Source organism: Aedes aegypti, chromosome 1, assembly GCF_002204515.2.
Source record: "Aedes aegypti strain LVP_AGWG chromosome 1, AaegL5.0 Primary Assembly, whole genome shotgun sequence".
Lineage (NCBI taxonomy): Eukaryota > Metazoa > Arthropoda > Insecta > Diptera > Culicidae > Aedes > Aedes aegypti.
Window position 1 is genome coordinate 127,885,134 of NC_035107.1, and position 22,797 is coordinate 127,907,930.

General features: G+C 37.6%; 1 protein-coding gene across 1 annotated transcript in view; it reads left to right on the forward strand.

Moving 5' to 3' along the window:
• The first annotated feature begins 15,004 nt into the window (after window positions 1–15,004).
• Window positions 15,005–22,797, forward strand: part of LOC5568675 (prolyl 4-hydroxylase subunit alpha-1) — a 34,297-nt gene continuing 26,504 nt past the window's right edge. The window contains exon 1 of the mRNA XM_001658041.2: window positions 15,005–15,492. The gene's annotated coding sequence lies outside the window, so the exon portion shown is untranslated. The remainder of the gene's footprint in view (window positions 15,493–22,797) is intronic.

The following is a 22,797-nucleotide window of genomic DNA, read 5'->3' on the forward strand; positions in this document are numbered from 1 at the left end:
TTCGTGGCAGTTTGCTTGGAGACCTCTATTACAGTGGTCAAACAGGCTTGACCAATACAACGACCGTCCATCCCAGAGTAATAGAGAGAGGCGATACGGATATAAGTAGATAAGAGTAGATTGATCGCGGAGAATGAAGATCAGAATCAAAACAAAACTGAATTCTTTACGTAATTAGTTAAATCTGAACCTTAAATCACATTTGGACATTTCGTGCAAATTATTATATCTAATGAATTTGATACCCTAAATTAGAAAAAAAAACAACTTCATACTTAGAATCACAGTTATAGCTAATGCTTAGTGCTAATTTCCTGCAAATACGCTTACGAACTATAGTACGGAGGTAGTATAAATATTTCTTAAATCTAGAAGAATTGTATAACCTAAACTGTCGTTATACGCATAAATGTCCCATGTTCCAAAATATGAAACCGAGAAAAACGCGATTCAAGATTTTTTGCACATTTATGCTCCGTATAGGTGAAGGTTATGACATATTGTCGCGAAAATCGCGGATTCCCCAAATCATGCGGCAAAAATTGCAATTATATACATGCAGTCGTGATTTCATAATTAGGAAATTTCTATTTTAAACAAAAAATCCATGTCCTTGAGAACAGTAAATTTCCGTTAATATAGTCACTGATATCGAGCATGTTGTTCAGGGAAATATAAGACGCAGTAACATTTTATGTCTAAATTATTTTCATTTTATTTGGAGTCGATTTTCACGAGGGTCGCTAGTCAATCAAGAGATATTTCCTCCCTAAATTCTTAAAGACACTAAACTAAATTTTCTATCGATATTTACGGCGATCTATAGGTTTTTGACTTTAAATTAAACTGCAAATAGAAAATTATACCTACCGTTAAAATCTTGTGAGTCTGAAGGACGTTTCTCTTCCGTTGAAAATCCTAAAAAATGGCGCTCATTAAGACCACTCAGCATATTTAACTTGGTTTTTCAAATATTTGAAATCAGAAATGTGTCAAATTTACTGATCATGAATGAATATGATATCTCAAGATATTAAACCGTGTAGGAATGCGAAATTTGTTCAGCTTGTTTACATAAATGCGTGCTTCCAAATTTTTCGCGGATAAATATGCGGACACTCTGGCTGAGTATTGGCGGTGGTGGTTGGTCTCTACCCCATTAAACATTTGACAGTTCAACAGCCGACTAAATTGGTTGTAAAATCAGTCGATCGGTGCGACGCTTATTGAAGATTAACACAGGGATCAAGCGAATATCACCCGATTTAATAGGGCGGGTCGATGCAATCCTACAAAATAGGTGGATAAATCGGTATTTTGAGTAAAATCCAAGTAAGTTGACCTACTAAACATCAGATTTCCTCGGTCACCCGATTTAATCTAGCGATTAGTCAGTTGATCGCTGTGTTAAACTTCCATAAGTGTCGGTGCAACAATCGACCGATTTTTCAACCAATTTAGTCAGCTGTTGAACTGTCAAATGTTTAGTGGGGTAGTGATAAATCCTACCTCCATTCTGGTCACGATCTTCAGACTATCGTGATTCGTCAACATTCGTATTGATAAAGTGGAGGACAGGCTTGAAATGGGGTTTGAAAGAAAAGAATGTCAGGACAGGTATCCACCGGCGACGCCAAACGGACCAACGTAATGTGGTGTAATTTGGGATTTGTGGATTGAATACTGATATTTTTTGCCAAGAATCAATATGGGTGACTTCCGAGGATAGCGAAACGTAAGAGGGGTTATGACAAGGTTGTGGGTAAATCCATCACATTGGGGTTGTGACTCTGTGTCTTGTCAGGAAAAGGGTCTGATTGGTATAGTAGTATGCAATAGAGTTCGGAATTGATAGACAGACTTTGAGGAAAGAGGTTTTGAACGTAAGGCAGCAGCACCTTGGATCTTGGAGGGCGCAGGTCTGAAGAGTTGGGCAGCTGTTTATGCTGGGTTACATTACGTAGAAAGTGGAATATGTTTTGCCTCGCATAAATTATGGGAAGTATTTGGAAATGGTTTCTTGTTCAGATTGTGTAACGCAAGAAAGAATCTTTAGCTCTGCGTTATAAAACGATTACGAATATCAAGTGATCAAATATTCATCCTCTCTTCGACCCTGCACTATAATAAGCTCCTAATTATTATAGTGCAGGGTCGAAGAGAGGATGAATATTTGATCACTTGAACTTTACGCTGCAAGATATTCGTAATCGTTTTTTTTTTTTTTTTTTTGATAACAGGTATAGGCGAGTTTTTACCAGGCTTCTTCCTTGCTCTTGACTTATCTTCTTTCTCCCCCTTTTAATGATCAACTACAAAAGAGAAGCGATTTTACCCACACACAAACTGAGCGTCCGAGCTCTGCGGGATGAAGAGTTCACACGTTTGTGTTTTGTTATTTTCATTCCCACAGTGGTGAAGAGCTTGTTTTGACAACCTCAGTGCCTAAAAGAGAAGGAGATTATTTTCTCCCTTTCTCAGTTAGGGGGAGAGCATGTTTTCCCATTTCTCAGTTCGGGGAAGAGCATTTCCAGACAGCTCTTCGTTGTCTCTTTGTAGCTCTTTGCCCAAAAGGGCAAAGAGGACAGCGAAAGCATGCTCTTGTGTTGACGGAGAAACCAACCTCAGTTCATCCCAAAAGCAATAGGCCAGGAGAAGTGGATGAACTTGTCATTCATTTTTCTGTCAATTCTCATACAAAATCTACTTTTTCTTTGACATAAATTCACTCTAGGTGAACCACTTCCCCTGGCCTATGATGATGTGTTTGCAGAGCCTCGCAGTAAGCTAGAGCTGTCATATGGAAGATGTGCGTTTGGATAGTGCCAACGTTTCTCTCCACTCTCTCAGCCACGGATTATTCAACCAACAGCGAATGCTGGTTCATAATTGTTGTGAGCGTACGAGGTCGCTTTATCTATCAGATCAAGATGAGCAGAATAAAGCCTGGTTTTTACATGTGCTGAGGTGCCGGTAGAGGTGCGCGATTGCGTCGAGTCGAGTCGGTGTTTTCAGCGGACTCATATTTCGCAAATCGAAGAATGCTCTCAAAATTTGTTTAAAACAATACAGTTTTACTTTGTTTTATTTGACAGTTATAGAAACAACCAATATCTTGGGTTATTTCAATGTAAATTCATTAGATTGAATTCACCAATCATTAGACACATTCCAGCGGAACGCGACACCACGAGAAACCGACTTTCATTATCAAATTTGGTATGTTCTCGAAAATATGCCTTGTGACCATGTGATAAAACAGGTTTTATATCATGCATATTAAATGTTCTTGATGTTGTGACATTCATTTTGAAACATAACACTGCATATATGGTAATTAAAACCAGTTGCATTTCGTAACGCGACACCATCGCTGAAATGCACTTTTTTAAACGTCACTCTATAATCGCCTATATCTGCTCTGCTATAATTTTTACAATCCGGGTTTGTTCTAGGCAATCCTTCTATGTATTGATAAGAATCAGAGTGAGACTTCAAACTGGATGGAAATATTGAATAATTGCAGAAATCATTGATTTCGTTTAATGAGCGCCGCGTTACGTTTATCTTCCAACAGGGTTCTGCAAATGGTGTCGCGTTACGCAAAAAGCATTTTTTATTTTTATTGATAAAATCGGTAATGTTGCTTTCGGGTTTCAGAAAAAATGTAGGGAGACTTACGGCTTCGGCACCATTCGACTATTATCGGCAACCAAATTTCAAACGCCAAATACACAGTTTTTTTTATCAAAACACATCAGTGGAAACATTCAGATGATTCTTTGTTCTGCCCGCTTCCCGCTGGCGAGATTTCCGAGACTAAACAAATGATATCGCCGGAGATACCATCAATTCTAATGATCACGCCTCAAAATGCGACTGATTAGGAGCTGCCGAAGTGATTCACCAGCAGTTGTTATGGGAAAGTTGCCGAAGAGAATGAGGCTGCCGACAATAGTCACACTGACAGGGAATGTTCGCAGCGTTGTAGAAACGTTTCCAAAAGCATTTTGACAAGTCTGTCGGTGTGAATCGATAGAGGATTGAGCAACGCATAAATGTAAATAGAAAAACACGGAATTTATCTGCTGATGTCCGAGAAAATTACAAAAGAAGCACGGCATCGGCTTAAGCTGCCGAGAATACGTAAGTTCCCCTATATCTAGTATTGTTATTTGTTCAATACATTCGACATTCTGCTTCACAGTGGGATAATTTGATCCGACACTGGATAAAATTAATTTAATGTTTCTGTGAAACCTTTTGAGAATGTCGTGCTTTGTAAAAGCGTAGATAGCACTTGTGGTCACCATATAAATTTGACTAAATTCTTTGCAATAATTTTAAGATATTTCTGTGATTTTTTAAGAATGTTTCCGGTACAGTGCTTTCGGATGGCGGCGCGAATAATCTTGAGCTTTGATACATGTTAGAATGATTGAATTTGATTGTAAAATAAAATTATGTAAACCTTTGAACTATGTACTTTTAAAAGTATGCTTTCGGCAAAGTCGACAAGCAGACATTTATGATTGTCGGAACTATCCGAAATTCATTAACACAGTGGAGTTAATGGATCTGATAAATGGGTAAAATTATTAAAAAGATTCAATCAATTATTTTGAGAATATTGTTTCAGAAATTTGTAGACGACCATAAAATCTTTCCAATGATGGGACGAAAAATATGTAGAGCTGCTGTACAGTGGGGTATTTGCCCTTTTTTTGGGTGTAAATTTTTTAATCGTTCCTTTGATCTCTTTTGAAGATGATGAGAATATCCGATGTACATTCGATTTTTATAATCTGCTGGTTCAGACAAACCGTGTGCAAGTGTTTATGATTTATTAATGGTGGTCTGAAGGATACAGAATTTTCTGGCACAGGGGTGTAATTGAACCAGATAATGGGCCAATAAAATTTCAACGTAGCCATGTAGTATTTTGAGGATCATGTTTTAGCAAAATTGTTAAGGACGTTTATGGTCTCAAAATAGTGATCTGAATATCATGGAATTCTACCGCACAGAAGAGTTATTAAATCAGATTATTAGGCGAAACTGTGAATACATTTTAACTCATAAAATTCAGTTCCTCAATTATTCAACCGATTGTTTGAGCTTTCATTGAAAGGAAATAGTTGTACCAGATTTAAGCGTTGGCGCAATTCTTCTGAAACTTTCCACGTTTTAGTGAGAAGTAAATAGAGTAGGTGTACCAGTTATGGACATAGTGAGTCCCTATTTCGCCATACGTGATTACTTTAATGTCTTCAAATTTTGAAAATGTTTGTGTGTTGTAGTAGTTAGATTTAACATATATCTTGATGTAAAAACATTCAAAAAGATTTAAAATGTGATTGTTATTAAAATTTTACATATGGCCAAATAGGGAACTACTATGGCCATAACTGGTGCACTTTCCCTAAGATTCTTTTTTTTCTTTTGCACAAAGCTCTGGTTTTAGGTCTGGTTTTAATAATAGCAGGGTTGCGATGGATCTTCTTCGTGAACAATGATCGACGCATCTTCGCGATCCAACATTCGCCAAAATTCATTTTTCATTTTTGCGTCACGAAGAGCATCGCAAAAAGCGAACGGATGCAACGTCGAAGAAGCAAAATGAACACACCGATAAGTGGTTCGCGAAGCCTCTCCCCTCGTAGGATTCATTTATCCACGTGCTGTTCATTCTCGTGATTCATTGCAAGGTTGCTTCTTCTCGTAAAGTCAAGCAAACACTCCACGCTAAGCCAGCTCCACGCAGCGCATGTGTTAAAACTACACAGAATGAGGCAACCAATGCAGAACTGGCTGACTGAGTGAAAATTCTGAGTAGGTCGCACTAATTCTGTGAGTTGCCGACGTTTTTGCCTTCGGCTGTCCGAGATCGATGGAAAGGGAACTGTCAATGATATCCCGCGTGGCAGCAAACAGTTGGCCGTTGGTAAGATGGGGAGTTTTCTGAGATGTTTTCAAGCGAAAAGCCGGAAGGTGGTCGCAAATGCGAAAGTTTTTTCCCCATTTGCTTCCGCTTCGGCTATTGAAAATGAAAAAATCTCTGAAAATCTTTAAAATTGGAATGTTTTTTTTAATGTTTTCAGAAGCAAAACAAAAATGGAAACGAATTCCGCATTCCAAGCGTTCCTCCTCTGTGCGCAATTCACTCATTCAGTTTTGTTCACCACCGTTTGCACAAAACTGTGTACAGCCCCTTTGCACAGAATCTGTGCTGCACGAAAAGAGGCCAATTTTGTGCGCTCGGCACTCATTTTTGAGCGGAGCAAGTTTAGCGTGATTGTTACAAGCCCACATGAAGATGATCGAAATGAATATTTTTCTGTTCTTCGCGAAGAGCAGGCGGCGTGGATCGTACCGTTCACATTACCAAGCGATGGAAAATCACCCGATGATAGCGTCGGGAGAAACAGCGATCCGAAAATGAAACACGAACGAATGAAGCGCCCGAACGGTTGTTTGTGTTTATTCGCAGATTCTGTTTTGATGCCTACGAAAATTCATCGTGCCTCGCGTTTCCGATCGTTGTTCAGCAACATTGAATAATAGTTGTTTAATATTCATAAAAATTATTAATTTATAAAATCATCCAATCAGGGCTGCTATGGGCCACTACAATTCCCTTTGTGAAATCCATAAAACTGGTCGTAAAAATCATCCTAGACCACTGCGCGTTTTTTTTAACACGTAAAAAATCATAATTATAGAACATATAAAATTTGTAATACACGTATAATTGAGGGCATTTCTTAGCCGAGTGGTTAGAGTCCGCGGCTATAAAGCAAAGTCATGTCTGGGTTCGATTCCCGGTCGGTCCAGGATCTTGTCGTAAAGCAAATTTACTTGACTTCCCTGTGCATAGAGTATAATCGTACCTGCCACACGATATACGAATGTGAAAATTACAACTTTGGCAAAGAAAGCTCTCAGTTAACAACTGTGGAAGTATCATAAGAACACTAAACTGAGAAGCAGGCTCTGTCCCAGTGAGGATGTAACGCCAGGAAGAAGAAGAAGTATAATTTGTATTGAAATTAAACGCCACCTTGATCACCGAAGTTTATTGCAAAATTTATCAAATTAATTATTATACAACGTAAAGGATGAATGTCAACATAGATAAATGTCATGACAAGACATCCAGAACATTTGAAAAAAAAAAACTACGTGTCTAAGTTGATTTTTATGAGATGACCATTTTATACGGTTGCTGCAGATCCTCTCAAGATCTTTATAATGGCCACCTATATCCAAGAGCAATCTCAATCATCCGTTATGTTTAGTAATTGATTTCTGATATGTTTTGAAAAAAAGCGCAGTGATCCAGGATGATTTTCACGAAATGACCATGTTTACGGATGTTCCGGATCTTCCGGAGGTCATTATTGTGACCACCTAGGTCCATGAACAATTCAAATAATCTATTGCGTTTTATAATAAGGAGTTCTTGGATTATTTTCATGAATTGACCATTTTTACGGATATTCCGGATTATCCGCTGGAGAACCACGTTGTTCACCATCGAAGCCAAGTATTCCACAACATGTAAGAGACTATTCCTGCACTAAACGGCACGTGTCTGATAAGATTTGGGTCACTAGCCAGTAAAAACCAGAGCTACTTGATCAGATTTGAGTGAAAAACAAGAGAAAACAGACATACTCACATTTTACTAAAACGGGGAGGGTTTTAGTGGGGTGACACTAACGCTGAAAGCTAGTATAATTATTTCCATCTACTGAAAATCAAAAATTTCGAAAATCGGTTGTAGAATTGCTGAGAACGAGCATTTTGAAATTTGTAGTTTCATCCTGAAAATTTACGGTGAAAATTAACGTAACGCGACACCAAAACTTTGCACCTAGTGTAACTTTTCGAAGAATGGTCCGATTTTAAATCTTTTTTGATGGAAACACGTATCTTGACGAGTAGGAAGAGAATCCAAAATATAAGAGTTCTATAAGAAATATTTATTTTACAATGTCAAAAATAAGGCTATTTTCGTAACGCGACACCATAATAATGTGACTATTTGAAAAAATACGTTTTCAAAGAACCAATAATTTGTTTGAAAAATTTAAACCCGCACATAGCAATATCATCTAATACCCTTCTAGATAACGGATAAGACAATCATATTACACTTGATAAACTATGATACAGGGCTATTATGAAAAAGTTGTTTAATGTCTCAATTTCTCACTTATAAATTATATAAACTTTATATAACTTTTCAGGTATGTTTTTCACTGTATTTTCAATCAACTTTATGTTTTTTATACAATTCAACATATTGTCTTTCATGTTCTGCATAGCTTTGGAAATATTTCAGAGTTTCAATTTTTGATATCCTGGCGTAGATGTGCGTGGAATGTGTCATTAGCTTGAATTAACCAAGATCCAGGATTGAATTTACCTTCCATCCTAGCAGGAAATATGGTCCTATTATTAAAAAATAGGAGTAGAGCTTTGGAGTCTGGCCAATGTCTACGGTCTATACACATTTTTTGTATGAACAAAAAATGGAGCAAGGTATACCCTAGGGTCTGAAAAGCCCAAAAAAAGATCTCGTTATTCATGAACTGCACCTAATTAGCGTACAATCAAGTCTATCTCAACACAGTGCAAGTCATATTGTACTATGGACCGATGCACGAGTTCACTAATTTGACGTTTGAGCGGTGCCGAATTCACTTGTTGCCATGGTCACGTAAATAACACGGCACCGCTCAAACGTCAGATAGTGAACTCGTGCATCGGTCCATATTTTATTCGCTATCTTTTGACAAATACAGTTTAATATTAGTAGATTATCAACTTCTATGCATAATAAAAAAATTGGCTGCTAGTCAACTATCAAATTGCAATGGGTGGAAAATAGATACAGTGCGTTAATTTTTTTTCTTAGTTGATATATTTTACAAATATTTTCAGTTGGCATTTTTTTTTGACAAATATAAAAATGACAAAGTATTACCAATTTTAAAACAAGACGAAAATCTTGCATAAGCTTCTAGATATCGCCCAATCAGTTTGCTTTCTATCAGTAAACTTTTTGAAAAGGTCATTTTGAGCAGAATGATGGTCCACATCAACGAAAATTCAATTTTTGCCAATGAACAGTTCGGATTCCGACATGGACATTCGACTACTCATCAACTTTTACGTGTAACAAATTTGATCCGTTCCAACAAATCTGAAGACTATTCTACTGGCCTTGCTCTTCTATTTTCACAAAAATTTCATTTTTTTTCGGTACGGTGTCTAAAACATCAAAAATGGGGGTGAGATTGGGTCAAGCAAGAACGATAGTAAATGAAATTGCAAGTCAAAGTTCAATCCGTCGTACTGAGAAAAAAAAGTTTGTGCGCATCAATGTGTGCGCGACGCTCGACGTAAAAATGCGGTTCCTTTGATTGTGTTGTTTTCGCTGTACTGTGAGCAAATGCTAGAATTGTACGGTCAAAAGTAATTGTGTTCATATGATTGGGCTGAATTTTGATGAGAAACAATTAATTTTAAAGGAAATTAGTATATTCCATCATGCTGAAGGAATGGAGGGAGATGCCCGTAGATCTATATTTTCTAGTAAAACATTTTATTATAGCGTTGATGTATTGTGTTTTAGCCACTCAATACATCAAAGTGAGCCGTAAGTTGTAAGACGAATCTGGAAACTGATTGCGACGGAGTTGAAAACGATACGACGGATTGAGAATACGGTAAGATGCATGTTCTTTGCATTATTTCCAAAAAGAAATCAAGATTTATCAAAATGTTATTGTACAATGCTAAAGCCGTTTTGAGAAAGAATTGTTTGGCATCGGTTTGTATCAGCATCATTCACTGCAATACTGGGAAAATTGCAGTTCTCACTGATCAATGCTTAATACGATGGATACTAGCACATCACCCTATAAAAACATCCTGCGGAAGTACAAATGAGTTGGATCGCTGAAATACTGGGATTATGACGTCAACATCTGCCTGAAATGTATTGATCGTGGAATGTCGCACCGAAATTTAACTATTTGCAAAGGTATAAAGGTCTCAGTTCACCTTTGAGAAAACTGGCAATGGAGATGAGACTTTGAAGACAATTTGAGGGAAAAAACAAAGAAAATTTATGCAAACTTGACGTTAAATGTTGAGCTTACATATTTTTACATACATGTACATGGGTACAAACCTGTGCGCAAAGTTGTACATTGCGCTCGTGTTCAAGCTCGTGTACAAGTTTTCTTGTACAGCTCAAGCATTGGATGCAATGTTTAAATGAGCGCAAAAACATCCGTGCGCGTTGTGTTCATGTCACACCGTGAAGACTGATAAATATTCAAGTTTTCTTCGAAAAAAACTATCAAAGTTACCCCGTTTTACGGTACTCTTTCCGCACCATCTCACAAGCCCATGGCCCCCAGCATCGTATGCGGCAGATGAAGGAGAAGAAGTGTCGAGAGTGACGAACGAAGAGCTGGCAGAAGTCGTGAAATAATTCGCGTCAAACAAGGCATCGGGACCCGATGGTATCCCGAAAGTTGCATTAAAAGCGGCAGTGAATGCGGACCCGGACATGATCAGAACCGCGATGTAACGCTGCAAATGAAGACATTTTCTAGGATGTATGGAAGCGACAGAAATCGGTGCCACTACCAAAGGCGGGGAAACTACCAGGTGACCGGTCGGAGTATAGATCTATCCGTCTACTAGATATGACGGGCAAGTTGTTCGAGAAGTTGATTCTCAACAGGCTAGTACCGTATACGGAAGGCCTGTCCAACTGCCAGTTTGGATTAAGGAAAGGTAAATCTACTCCGGACGCTATCCAGTCGGTCCTTCAAACAGCTGTGGTGGCAATCGAGCATTAAAGGAACGGCATCCGTTACTGCACGGTTGTTACTCTAGATGTAAAGAATGCGTTTATCAGCGCAAGCTGGGAAGCCCACGCACTTCACCGCCTCAAGGTACCGGTGTAGTTGTTTGAGCTTCTAGAAAGCAATTTTGATGGTAGGGTTTTACTGTATGACACAGTGGAGGGGCGTTCGAATTACCGCGGGAGTACCTCAAGGTTCAATCTTGGGTCTGATGTTATGGACTGCGATGTACGATTACGTACTGAGATTGCCTCTTCCGACGGGTATTAAGATGGTTGGCTTCGCCGAAGACATCACCATAGTAATCTATGGTGAGTTTCATAGTTGAGGGATGGTCCGAGGAAAGTCCGAGCAAAGGGCACATATTTCGGAAGATGATTGCACCATAGAGTCCAAGCGATCCCTTAGGCATCTTGGAATAATGATCGATGATAAGCTCAGTTTCGCTAGGCATGTCGAATATGCCTATAAAAGGCTATCTACGGCTATAGGGGCGCTTTCGAGAATGATGTCTAACAGCTCTGCAGTAATTGCCAGCAAACGCAAGCTCTTGGCAGGCGTGGCACTATCCATACTGAGGTATGAAGGACCAATCTGGTCATAAGCGCTTAGAACGATCAGAAAGCTAAAGTGGAAAGCATGAAATAGTAAGTATAATGTGGGCTATACAAAGGTTATAAGAAGCTTCTCTGAAAAAATCATGGAAATCGGTTTAGTTGTCTTCAAGAAATCTGAAAGTTACAAAAAGTTACTGTTGCACCAATTTGGTTCATTTTTTCACAACAGGCTCTCATTGAAGAATTGTTTCGAAAAGCGAATGATCCAATATGAGAAAAATCTGTAACCTGAGATATTTACGAGGGATATGGATAAACTTAGGTCCCCCTAGATCAGTGGTCCTCAGCCTCACTAATCAGGTGGGCCACTTCAATGTTTTCAAAACATGTCGCGGGCCTCAAGTTACGTGAAGATTCATTTTAACGGCTTTATATGGAATTGCTAATATTCCTTTGAGGTATTTCCCTAATTAAAACACTTTCCAAGTATGGGGAAAGTTTACAGACATATAGTGAAAAGCCTAATAAAATTTTTGGAGGTCTAATTTAAGAAGCTTTACAAAAGCCCGAATTAAGCATGACATAATTTTTGTACCATCTCCTGTCTATGAACACGTTGATGAGATTTATGAGATCTTCAAAGCTCTTTTGAAGAAAACACCAATATAAGAAGTAAGCATTAAGATTTCCACACATCTGCTCTTAAAGATTGATTTAACTTGAAAAGTCTTTTATTGCTTTGAACAATCAAAACAAAAAACTAGTACCGTAAAACGGGGTAACTTTGATAGTTTTTTCGAAGAAAACTTGAATATTTATGCATGTTGTTTCAAAGAATTATAATTTATATTTTTAAAACAAGTACTGGCATCCTACCTATCGATTGCTGTTGACAGATTGCCAAAATATTTAATCTGAATGGATATATAATTTTTCATATAATCGAAAGTCGGTTTTCTGTTTTGGGGTAACTTTGATAATGGAGTATGCATCGAACAAAATTGAATGAATTACGAACATTTGTAGGGCATTGCATACCTATAGGCGTTTAACGTTATATGGAAATTTCTGACTTAGATTACAAAAATGGTCCCAGTTTGTGAAAATGCTTTTCGCTAAGAGATTTGAGACCGTATTCAAGTTCTATGATAACTAGGCTGCCAAATATAAGTGGCGAACTATTCAAAAGTACATCAAATAGTGATCGTACAACAGATTGTTTGTAAGCGTTTCAAAAATGCTGAAATTGTGTAAATTTTTAATATTCGTGTAAAAAGCCTCAAATGGTCTCGATTCAAATGAAAACAGCTTTTATATGGAGTGTCATACTAATATTCTTCAGTTTTGCATTCGTTTTGCTTAACCGATTTACAGAAATTATGATATTTCGTTTAGTATGTGGTGGGTTACGCACTATCAAAGTTACCCGCATTATCAAAGATACCCCGTTTTACGGTATACCTGATTTCTGAGGTCTAAGGTTTTTCTTACAAGACTAGAACACATTGTATCGCTATAAAAGCTGAATGTTTAAGTTACTGCGAAACGATGACAATTTTAGGAAGTTGAGAGGCACTTCGCCAACTGAAGCTTCCTTTATGAACTCAAAACTGGAAGATTTGAGGAACATTGGGATCTCAAACAGAATTCGAGCTGTTACCTAGCTGATGAACACACTCGATACTATTTTCCTGATAGTTTGTTGTTACAAGAACAAAAGAACTTAAACTGTGTTATCAATAATTCAAATCTTACGGGCCATTTGACATTGACATTCAAATTCCGTACGCGGGCCGCACAAAACCTTCTCGAGGGCCGCATGCGGCCCGCGGGCCGCAGTTTGGTGACCACTGCCCTAGATGTTTTGGTATATCTCCGGAACCAGATCAAGACCAACAATTGAAAAGGCCTCAAGTCCAAAATGTAAACAAATCGGGTTTCTGCTGATTTAAGTGTATAAGAGCCTATTCTTACTGTATCATACAATAGTCATGCAAAAATATGCATGAAAGTTGAAAAAATATCATTTTTCTAAAAGGCCCCATCTCATTTCCCGATAATTAGGATATTAATCGCAAATGCGGCCTTTTCCCAAAAAGGCCCCATTTCTATATTTACTTGAAACCGAGTTGAGGCCTATTAAACAAACATCAAAATTGCAACTAAAATTACGAAAAAATGTTTCAAATTTACTAAGCAGCTACAAGTTATACTTCAGCCGCTCCGCTCCATGTATTATTTTACACAGCGATAGTCTCAACAGCGAACATAATCAAATTTTTCGTCGGGTTCCTGTGGAGTGATGTATTTTGTATCATACTACCTAATAATACCTGTGTCAGCATGTCTGTACTTCACAACTTATTGATAACAACACGATTTCGTTACAATTACATGAAACATAACGTTCAATTGAAATATTACTTCAATTGAACAAATATTTCCATATAATTGCTCGACGACACTCTCGCTTAGCACATCCATTATGTTTATCGATGACGATGATTGAATAAATCACATACTTAATCGACCGCACGAATCTCCTCTTGCTGCAGAGATCCCATGTACCTTGCTTTACCACGTAACACTCTTCTACACTTCAATTATCGTATTTTATCATAAATATTGAATGATTTTCAAAAGGCCACATCTGAAGATGATGAAAAAACAAGCCACAACTAGAAGGCCTCAACACATTTTAGAGTAAACAAAGGCGTCAACTCACAGGCCTCATCAGCGTCGGCCGGCGTCTATGGCACAAATGAAAAGGGCTGCATAGCTTTTGGTGAAATAAAAGCCTCATTTCCTTTGACTCGTTTTTTTAGCAGGATTTTTTGCTAAAATGATAGTAATGAATATTCATAGCTATAAATCAGTTTATCCATCGACTTTCTGGACGATAAAATAACATAAAATGCTTAAATTCATAATTTAAATTTGATTTATTGTTTGACAAAACAAGATTGCATTTTTCTCATTGTTTACTTTTTGGAGATGAGGCCTTTTGAATTGTTAGTCTTGAGATGACCAACTAGTATTCACGACACAGATTCTTAAAACAGAATAATCTTTAGAGGGCTTTGAAAAAATGGAGCAAAAAACATTGAAAATCAAAAATGTTATCGCTGTTGGAATATTTTTTTTGTGGTGAAAAAGTGAAGCTGCCGGTAGATGGGTTAATAAATGGATGGGTTTTTGGTACGATGATACTTTATTTTCAGAGAAATCAAGAAAACTATGAGAATCTAGAAAAATAAAACAAAAATTGAATACAGATATAATCAACCTTTGAAAGATCATATCAAAGTTCACACTTTTCAACTTCCTTAGTATGTAGCTCGACACGTTATAATAACTTGGTCTAGCGTGAATTTGTGTTTTTGTGGGTTCTTCATAATACACATTGAACCAGTGAAATCGGCAACGCTGAAATTCTTTCCCACCACAACGAAAACCGAATTCTGACATGTTATTGCTGCCTTTCCCTTCTATGCATCATCTCTCTCTCTCTCTCTCTCTCTGCTGCGCCATATGATTCACTCATTCACGATTCAACCATTCAGTCGTGTGCGAGTCGTCTTCCATATCGGTTCATAGAAGTTGCACGTAGAGCTGTTCTCGGCAGCACTTTTTGGCAACTGCTTCCATTCATAAAACTCATTCTTATTGTTCAGGACGAGACACACGTTATCGATTTTCGTGAACGGCCTCTCATTCCCTCCAGTGCACGGTCAGCAGTAAGGTGTGTGACAGCCTATAACTATCCACAGTTTGGAGTGATTCCTCTCGGATTTGGAAGATAAATAAACACAACAAATCTGGTGGTGCATCGCCGGGATAGGATATTTTTTCTGTGGGGCACTTGGCTTGAAATTGCAGCACGACCTCGAAATGCTTATGCACGTCATATTGTAATGAGAAACAGTGGAGGTTACCATCATCTAGATAAGTGTTTGTTCCAGAAGAATCAGTGAATGAGTGCATTCATAAAAAAGCCGCATTTCTATGTACAGTTTGTGATTTTCGAGTGTGATTAGGTGCATCGAGTAAGTATTGCCGAAGAAATTCATTGATAACTTAGGCCTTACATATTCTGAAAAAGTTAAAAAGATCACAATTATTAGGATGCGTATTTAGGCGCTGGATATTGTCAATCGTGCATTGGTAGAATCATCAATATTAAATAAATCGCAATTAAAGAGTAAAAAGTGCTGTATAGTTGTTAGATATTGAGGCGAATTGAAGTAAAGTGATGATGCTGTAACCAACATTCTAACTAGCAGAGGCCGTAAGGAGAGTGTTTGCACGCGCAGAACGATGAAGAATTAAGAATTAGAGTAGTGGAATTTGGAGCGAGTGAGGATAGAAAACAGTTACTATTAACTTTGACAAATTGAATTTTTGGAGTCAAATATTTGACTGGAATATGACAGCAGTTCAAACATTTGGCACTAAATAAATTTCGATAGAGTCAAAACAATGTTTAAACTGCCCATAAAAGTTTCTCCAAGCATCAGTTTTTTGGTTGAAGCTGCTATGCTGGTCTTGTTGTAGAAATCTGAGCACTATCCTAATGCAAGTCTAAAGAGTCTCTATTTTGAATTGTAGGTCTCTTAAAATCTCTTTTATTCGGTCTCCAAGTCTTTCTTAATTGTGTATCCCAAGCAACCAATAGTTCGAATTGCATACAAGCAATGCATTCCAAAAATCTGTTTAGTAAAAATCAAGTTTCAGTGGAACTTTTTCGCTGATTAAGCGAACACTGTGGAAATTAACGAAACTTGATTCACGAAAGAGTAACTCGTGAACATGTCGACAACAAGAAAGTTCGGAACAAGTTTATGATGAATCATTCCTTACTTCAAGGTCAATATCATTCTCTATGCGCAACTTCACCGAACATTATGTAAACTGTAATGTTCGCTTAATAACTTCAAAAATGAGCTGATTAAGCCAAATCATGCCCTTTTATTCGAAGTTTTGATTGTTTGGGTATGAACATATGTTCTTGAAAAACAATCTTACAAACATTCCTGTAGTGATCCCTGCTGATACAATAAGCGGAATTTTCGGAACAACAGGTGTTGTTTATGCGAAGTGTTTACGCACATATAACGTCCGGAGGTCCGCGGTGATATAATCACTATAAAAAACACCTTCGCGCGGGATAAACAAGACCGTTTATTGGGATACGAAAAATACACTCTATTTTGCGGGTTTAAGTGACGACGTGTATTGCCGACGGCTATCGAACGCGACCGTTTGATTCTAACTAAACTGCTATATTTACATTCTGCTGCTTCTACCCCGTAGAGGTGGATAGAGTGATAGTGTTCGACTGTTCGATACCTACAAAGCCTATATGTGGGCAATAGTATGCGGCAATCAGCTGTGCCTTCTGGTGTTGGGTTCGGCACACTGAGAGTGAGTGACCACGCGCTAGGGTGGTACTCGCAACATAAATTCAAATATTATTGGCGTACACACGAAGTTTATGCGAAATCTTTAAGTAACTTTCTGATCAAATTTCAAACATCAGGAATTCCTGGATAGGGTATAGAAAGCTTAATGTTATGATTTAACCATTCGGCTTTCGCGCAAATTTTTATAACGCGAGTAGTCGCGCGTCGTTCTTCGTACAGCACCCTTGTTTTTTCAGGTTCAACATGAAATACCTCGCGATCTGGATTAAATAAAAAAAAATCTTTTGAAAAGTTGCTTAGGAGATCAACGGCTGGCATGTGGTGATCATTCAGATGCGAAATTCCACCACTAGGCGGTGCTAGTGTACATAAAACTTTTGTTTTGCATATATCTCAGAAGCCTATCCACTTAAGGTGAAACAGCTTGGAATCAAAATTCAATAATGTTCCAAAACTTTGAAGGCACAAATCTCGCGAAAGAAGCATCAAACTACAATGATATTTCTATTTTAGCTTTGTGCACTAGCAGAAAGCTTAAAATAAGAAGATCAACTTTGTACGTTCATTATTTCAGCAGATTTGTGCCTTCGAAATCGTGAGTAGGGGCACAAGCCGGCCATTGTGCCTGCCATGTTTGGATTCTGTGATGTGTCACCTTAAAGATTGCGTCTTCAGCAAAGTTGTCCACAAGTCAAGCGCTATCTTTATTTGAGCCATTAAATTGAAGATTTTGCCACAAGTTGGCGCTAAGTAGCGTGGATCCTTTGTTTTACAGATATTTCAGAATCCTGACCATTTAGAAAAATGACGTCTTCGACAAAGTTGCTGAATAACACAAGGGCTTTCATTGTTTTTCACCAAGAGATTTAAGATTTTGCCATCGCATGGCGCCAGTGAATATGAATCTCTTGTTTTGCAAATATCTTAGTAGGCTGATCACATGGCGTCTTGGGAAAAGTTGTTTAATAACTTAAAGGCTATCATTGTTGGAGCAATCCAAAATGAAATTTTGTTTTGTAGATGCCTCAGGCGCCTGTCACTAGGGTGCGTATTGAGCTTGAGCTTGAGCTTGATTGGCCGCCCGTGGATGCACTCCAGTATCGCCAGATCAGCTGCACTTACACAAGGAACCAACCGAATGACTGCTTGGGACTAACAGGCATCCTCAGTGTGTAAGTGCTGGTGATCTTCTATTTTTAGGCAACAATGGCACCTGCCACGTCAGAATGCAGACCAATGAGGGGAAGGGGGAGGAATTGATGATGCATTGAACTGACTCCCACGTAGACCGTATATTCCACTGCATCCACGTCAGTTCATGCGGGAGTGTATGGATTGGGGGAAAGGCATGGCAGAGAGGTTTGCTTTTGTGGTTAGCAGACTGCCTATGTATCAGGCGTAAGAAATGCGTGCGCGTGGAAGTAGGAAGCGTTAGGGAAACGGTTTCTTGTCCGTCTCTGGTTCTAGCGTTTGCTATGAACGAATAGTTTTGAGTGTGATATATTTAGAATGGAAGATAGAAGCAAGTGAGAGATATACAACTACAAAGTACGAGGAAAGGGACGGGCCTGGGATTGAACCCATGACCTTCTGCATATGAAGCAGAAGCGGTAGCCATCAGACCACCAACCCCGTCTTCCTGTCACTAGGGTGCGTATTGAAGATGAATATTCGAGTAACTGTCAAATCTTCATGAGTCGATATCTGAAGGCACCATCGACTCATGGAACAGAAATGCTTGAGAAAGCTGATTCAGGGGACCATCATAGTAGCAATGAAATTTTGTTTTAGTATGGTTCCATGAGTTAATATCGAGTCACGAAACATCGACTAATGGAGGTTTCACTGTATAAAAAATTACCTTCAATGAAATCACCTTTGAAAAATGTTCTCTAATTTTAAAACGTTTTGCATCATTTTTAAAAATTAAATTCATGAAAACTTAGTAGAACATAAAATTTGTTTGCAACCAAAACTAGTCTTAGTAAAAAGTGTTTTTTTTTTTCAAATTTTTGCTCTTTTTACAGAAAAAATCAATTTCGTTCGATCATAACATTGAGTATTCATGAAGTTATGATCAAACTAAAATAATTTGTTTTAGTAGAATGAGGACACATTTAAGTAAACTACTTTTAACTAAGATTAATTTTGAATATAGACTAATTTGATGTTGCACAAAGTTTTCATGAATTTTATTTTAAAAATTTTAAAATTGGTTGAAAAATAACAAAGCCACTGAAAGTTCGTTTATAGAAGTTGAAAATTCGTCTAGAAGTCGCTAGCACCACCTCTCAATGTTAATATTTTTGGCTCAAGTTTTGAGGTTTCTCTTCTTATGTGATTTGAATTCAGAAGACCACACGAATTTTTGGTTTTGAGCTCTTTTGAAACATAAGCCGCACTCTACTGTCCACTCAACAAGTTGGCATGAGCATGAAACTTTTGTTTTGTAGATATTTCAAATTCCTCAGGTCAAGCGCTATCTTTATTTGAGCCATTTAATTCAAGATATTGTCACAAATTGGCGCTAATGATCGTGAAATTTTTGCTTTGCCGTTATTTTAGAATCCTGGCTCCTTAGAAAAATGTTGTATTTGGCAAAGTTGTTAGTATCTCAAGGGCTATCATTATTTCATGCAAGAGATTTGAGAACTTGCCACCAGGTGGCGCTAGCGAGTGTGAATCTGCTGTTTTGTAGATATCTCAGAACAGACCACCTAGAACAATGGCACTAGAGAGATTTTTCATGCAAAATGTCTTGCTCACTAGCGCCACCTGATTGTAAAATTTTGAATGAACTAGTTCAACAAAAAACAACAATGATAGCCCATCACATACTGAACTACTTTGCCAAAGACGCCATCTTGCTAAGTAGTCATGATCTTGAGATATTTATAAAACAAAAGTTTCATGCTCACTTGCGTCAGCTGGTGTACAAAATTAGAATATTTTGGTACAATAATGATAGTCCTTGAGCTACTGAGCTTTGCTGAAGATGTCATCTTTCTAAGTGGTCAGGCTAAGTGAAAGCCATAGACTTACAGAAGAACTTTGCCGAAAACGCCATCGTTCAAAGTGGACAGGCTTCTGAGATATCTGCAAACTAAAGTTAAACTTTCACGACCATTACCGCTCCGTAGTGGTTAAATTCTGAATTAAATAAAGTACCATTAGACTTTGCTTAACCTCTAGAACAACTTTTCTTAAGACCCGAAGTTTCAAAATTATTTGGATTTCAAGATATATCATTCTCAATTTGTAGTCTTGTCAAACTTTATATACAAATAAAAATACAGCATTCCAAAGTTGGCCCAATTTTTGCCTGTTCCAGTTATTTTGACAACCCCATGTATATCAAATATTCCATCATTTGCGATACTTTAAAAATGGGGAGGGTACAAAAAAGGGGGGAGGGCTCCCTGCAAACCTTATTACAACTCTTCATATTGTATTTAAAGTTGAAAACATTATATGGCACATGAATTCCTCTGTCCTGAATATACAACACTGTGTCGGTTTATTGATTAGATTAGATTTTTAAATAAAAAATGCAAAAAGTTCAAGTATATTTTAAAAATGACCTGGGGCAGACACGAACATTCTGAAAACGCCATTATTTTTGTTTATTTTTATACTTTCAAGCCCGGGGTGTCCGGTCTCTGTGCATTCGACTTTTTTTGTCGAACAGTGTTAGCATTATATGCGCTAGTGCGGCAGAGCATTAAATGCTGATTGAACGTATAGCTACCAGTAGTGCATCTTATAAACACAGGACTGAAACGGCTGTCATCCACGAACAACTGAAGTGAAGCCAAAAATTTGGTGCTGGAGAAGGTGCTGATTTGACAGCTCGTCCAAAAATACCGTTTTAAGCACGAGACACACTCGTTGTAGAATGCGACATTTATATTTTACCCATCAATCTGGTGTTGAGTGCGTATTGCTTTATCCAGTTTTTCTGTAATTGCTAGATAATTTAGCCACATTTTATTAGGCACAACGAACAACGATTATCAATAGTTTAATGTTTTTCTCATACGACATTTGTCGCTTCTGCACGGGGTTTGATGAGGGCAAAGCCTAAATTTGTTTACTCCAGCACTAGCGCCACACAGATGGTGGTAGGCTTCAATAACTAGCGCTTTCTTCAGGGGGTTGCTTATAAACAGGTTTTGGCGAAATATCGGGCTGCTTCAATGTTGCGCCTTCAGGAACGTAACGTCACTGTCACAAAACGTAACGTCTCAGCGAAGAGCAAACCAAAACAAAATATTTTCCCACCTTCTCTCGTATCTTTTCAACGATGGCGGCTGCTGCTTGTCTTGTTCTGGATACTTCTTGAATTGAAATTATGCAAACATGGGAAAATATTCATAAAATGTTTTATTTTACTCCCTGAAAGTTTGAAGATGATTGGTTGAACGTGCGAATTTAGTGTGTGTCGCAATTTGATTCCGTACACCCTTTATGCGACTTCTATGTTCATTTGTCAATATTATCGCCATACCTTAAACAAAAACTATTGAATGTTGTTTTTAAGAAGATTCTTGAATAATACATTCCGGTTTGGAGTCGATCGATACCTTTGTTGCAAAATGATAGCATATGAATTACAATTGTTGTACAAGAAAGAACAACGTGACAGACCGAAGGTTAACTGAAAAAAAAACATCTCTCTTGTAATTTCTGTTAAATGCTGTATGTAAAATTAAAAACTTACAGTTTTTGTCATTGTTTTCAAGATCTTACAAGATAATTTACTGCGTGACATCTTGGAAAACTTGTGAAAGGACTTATAGAAAATTTCCGAAAAAACTTCAAGACGGATTTTGCAAGAATTCGTAGAAAACTCCCAGCTGAAAATCCTGCTTGTAGAGTCAAAAGCCTCCAATAACTATACGAAACACCTTCACACATTCTATATGCACTCCTTCCTACTGCTCAGGATTTCAGGAATTCTTTCAGTGATTACTGCAGAAATTCTTCACAGATATGTCTAGAAATGCATCCAGTTTTCAGTAAATCTCCAAATCCCATTATCAATGTCCAATCAAACCTTCTTATTCCTCCAGTATTCGTTTATAAATTACTCGAGCAATTTCTCAAGAGATGCCTAAAGTTATTTTCCTAGAATTTACCTTCTGCGTTGTTTTTTTTTCAGAAAATCCACAGGAGTATTTCTTGGAAAACTCATCAGAGGAAACATTTAATGTAATCCTGAATAAACATTCTGGAAGAAATCCTAGGAAAGTAGTAGTTGAACTTTAGTAGTTCTTGTGGAAAATATTAGTGAAATTGTTGGAAATCCACTAGAAGGTACTTAATTAATCCTGCAGGGGTAGAAATCAGTATCAACAAAACAAGTTTATTACTTATGACATCATAATTTGAGTGTGTTTTCATCTTATGAAAATATACCGTGATTTGGACACATGACATCATGAATCAAATTGCCATTACATAACACACGCTTTAAATACTGAATATTAGCAGTTCTAACTAGTGATCCAAAATATGGTCCAGGAAATGATTGTTTACCACGGTTATGGATCACTTCCAAAGAATGTAGATATCTGCGATTTTGAGTATTGTATTCGATATTTTTAGGCAATAGCACTAAGGATAAAACTCATAAAACATTAAAGTTTGTGAATATCATTTTTAGCAAACACAAATGGGTGAAAAACTTGGTGTGGAGCGAAAAAACGCCATGTCTCAATTACTACAATGCAGCATCACAAAAAAATCTAAAAAAACATTGATCTCGAGCAGCAACTTATTTAGAGTTCAAATATGCTTCCAAACAAGCACAATTATCATAGTTGAATGGTTATAAAGGGTGTCTCAAAAGTGTAAACTATCTGAAAAGCACCTTTAGGTTTTATTTTTTGATCCATGCCTAATTTATCTCTCTACTGTCCATAAGAA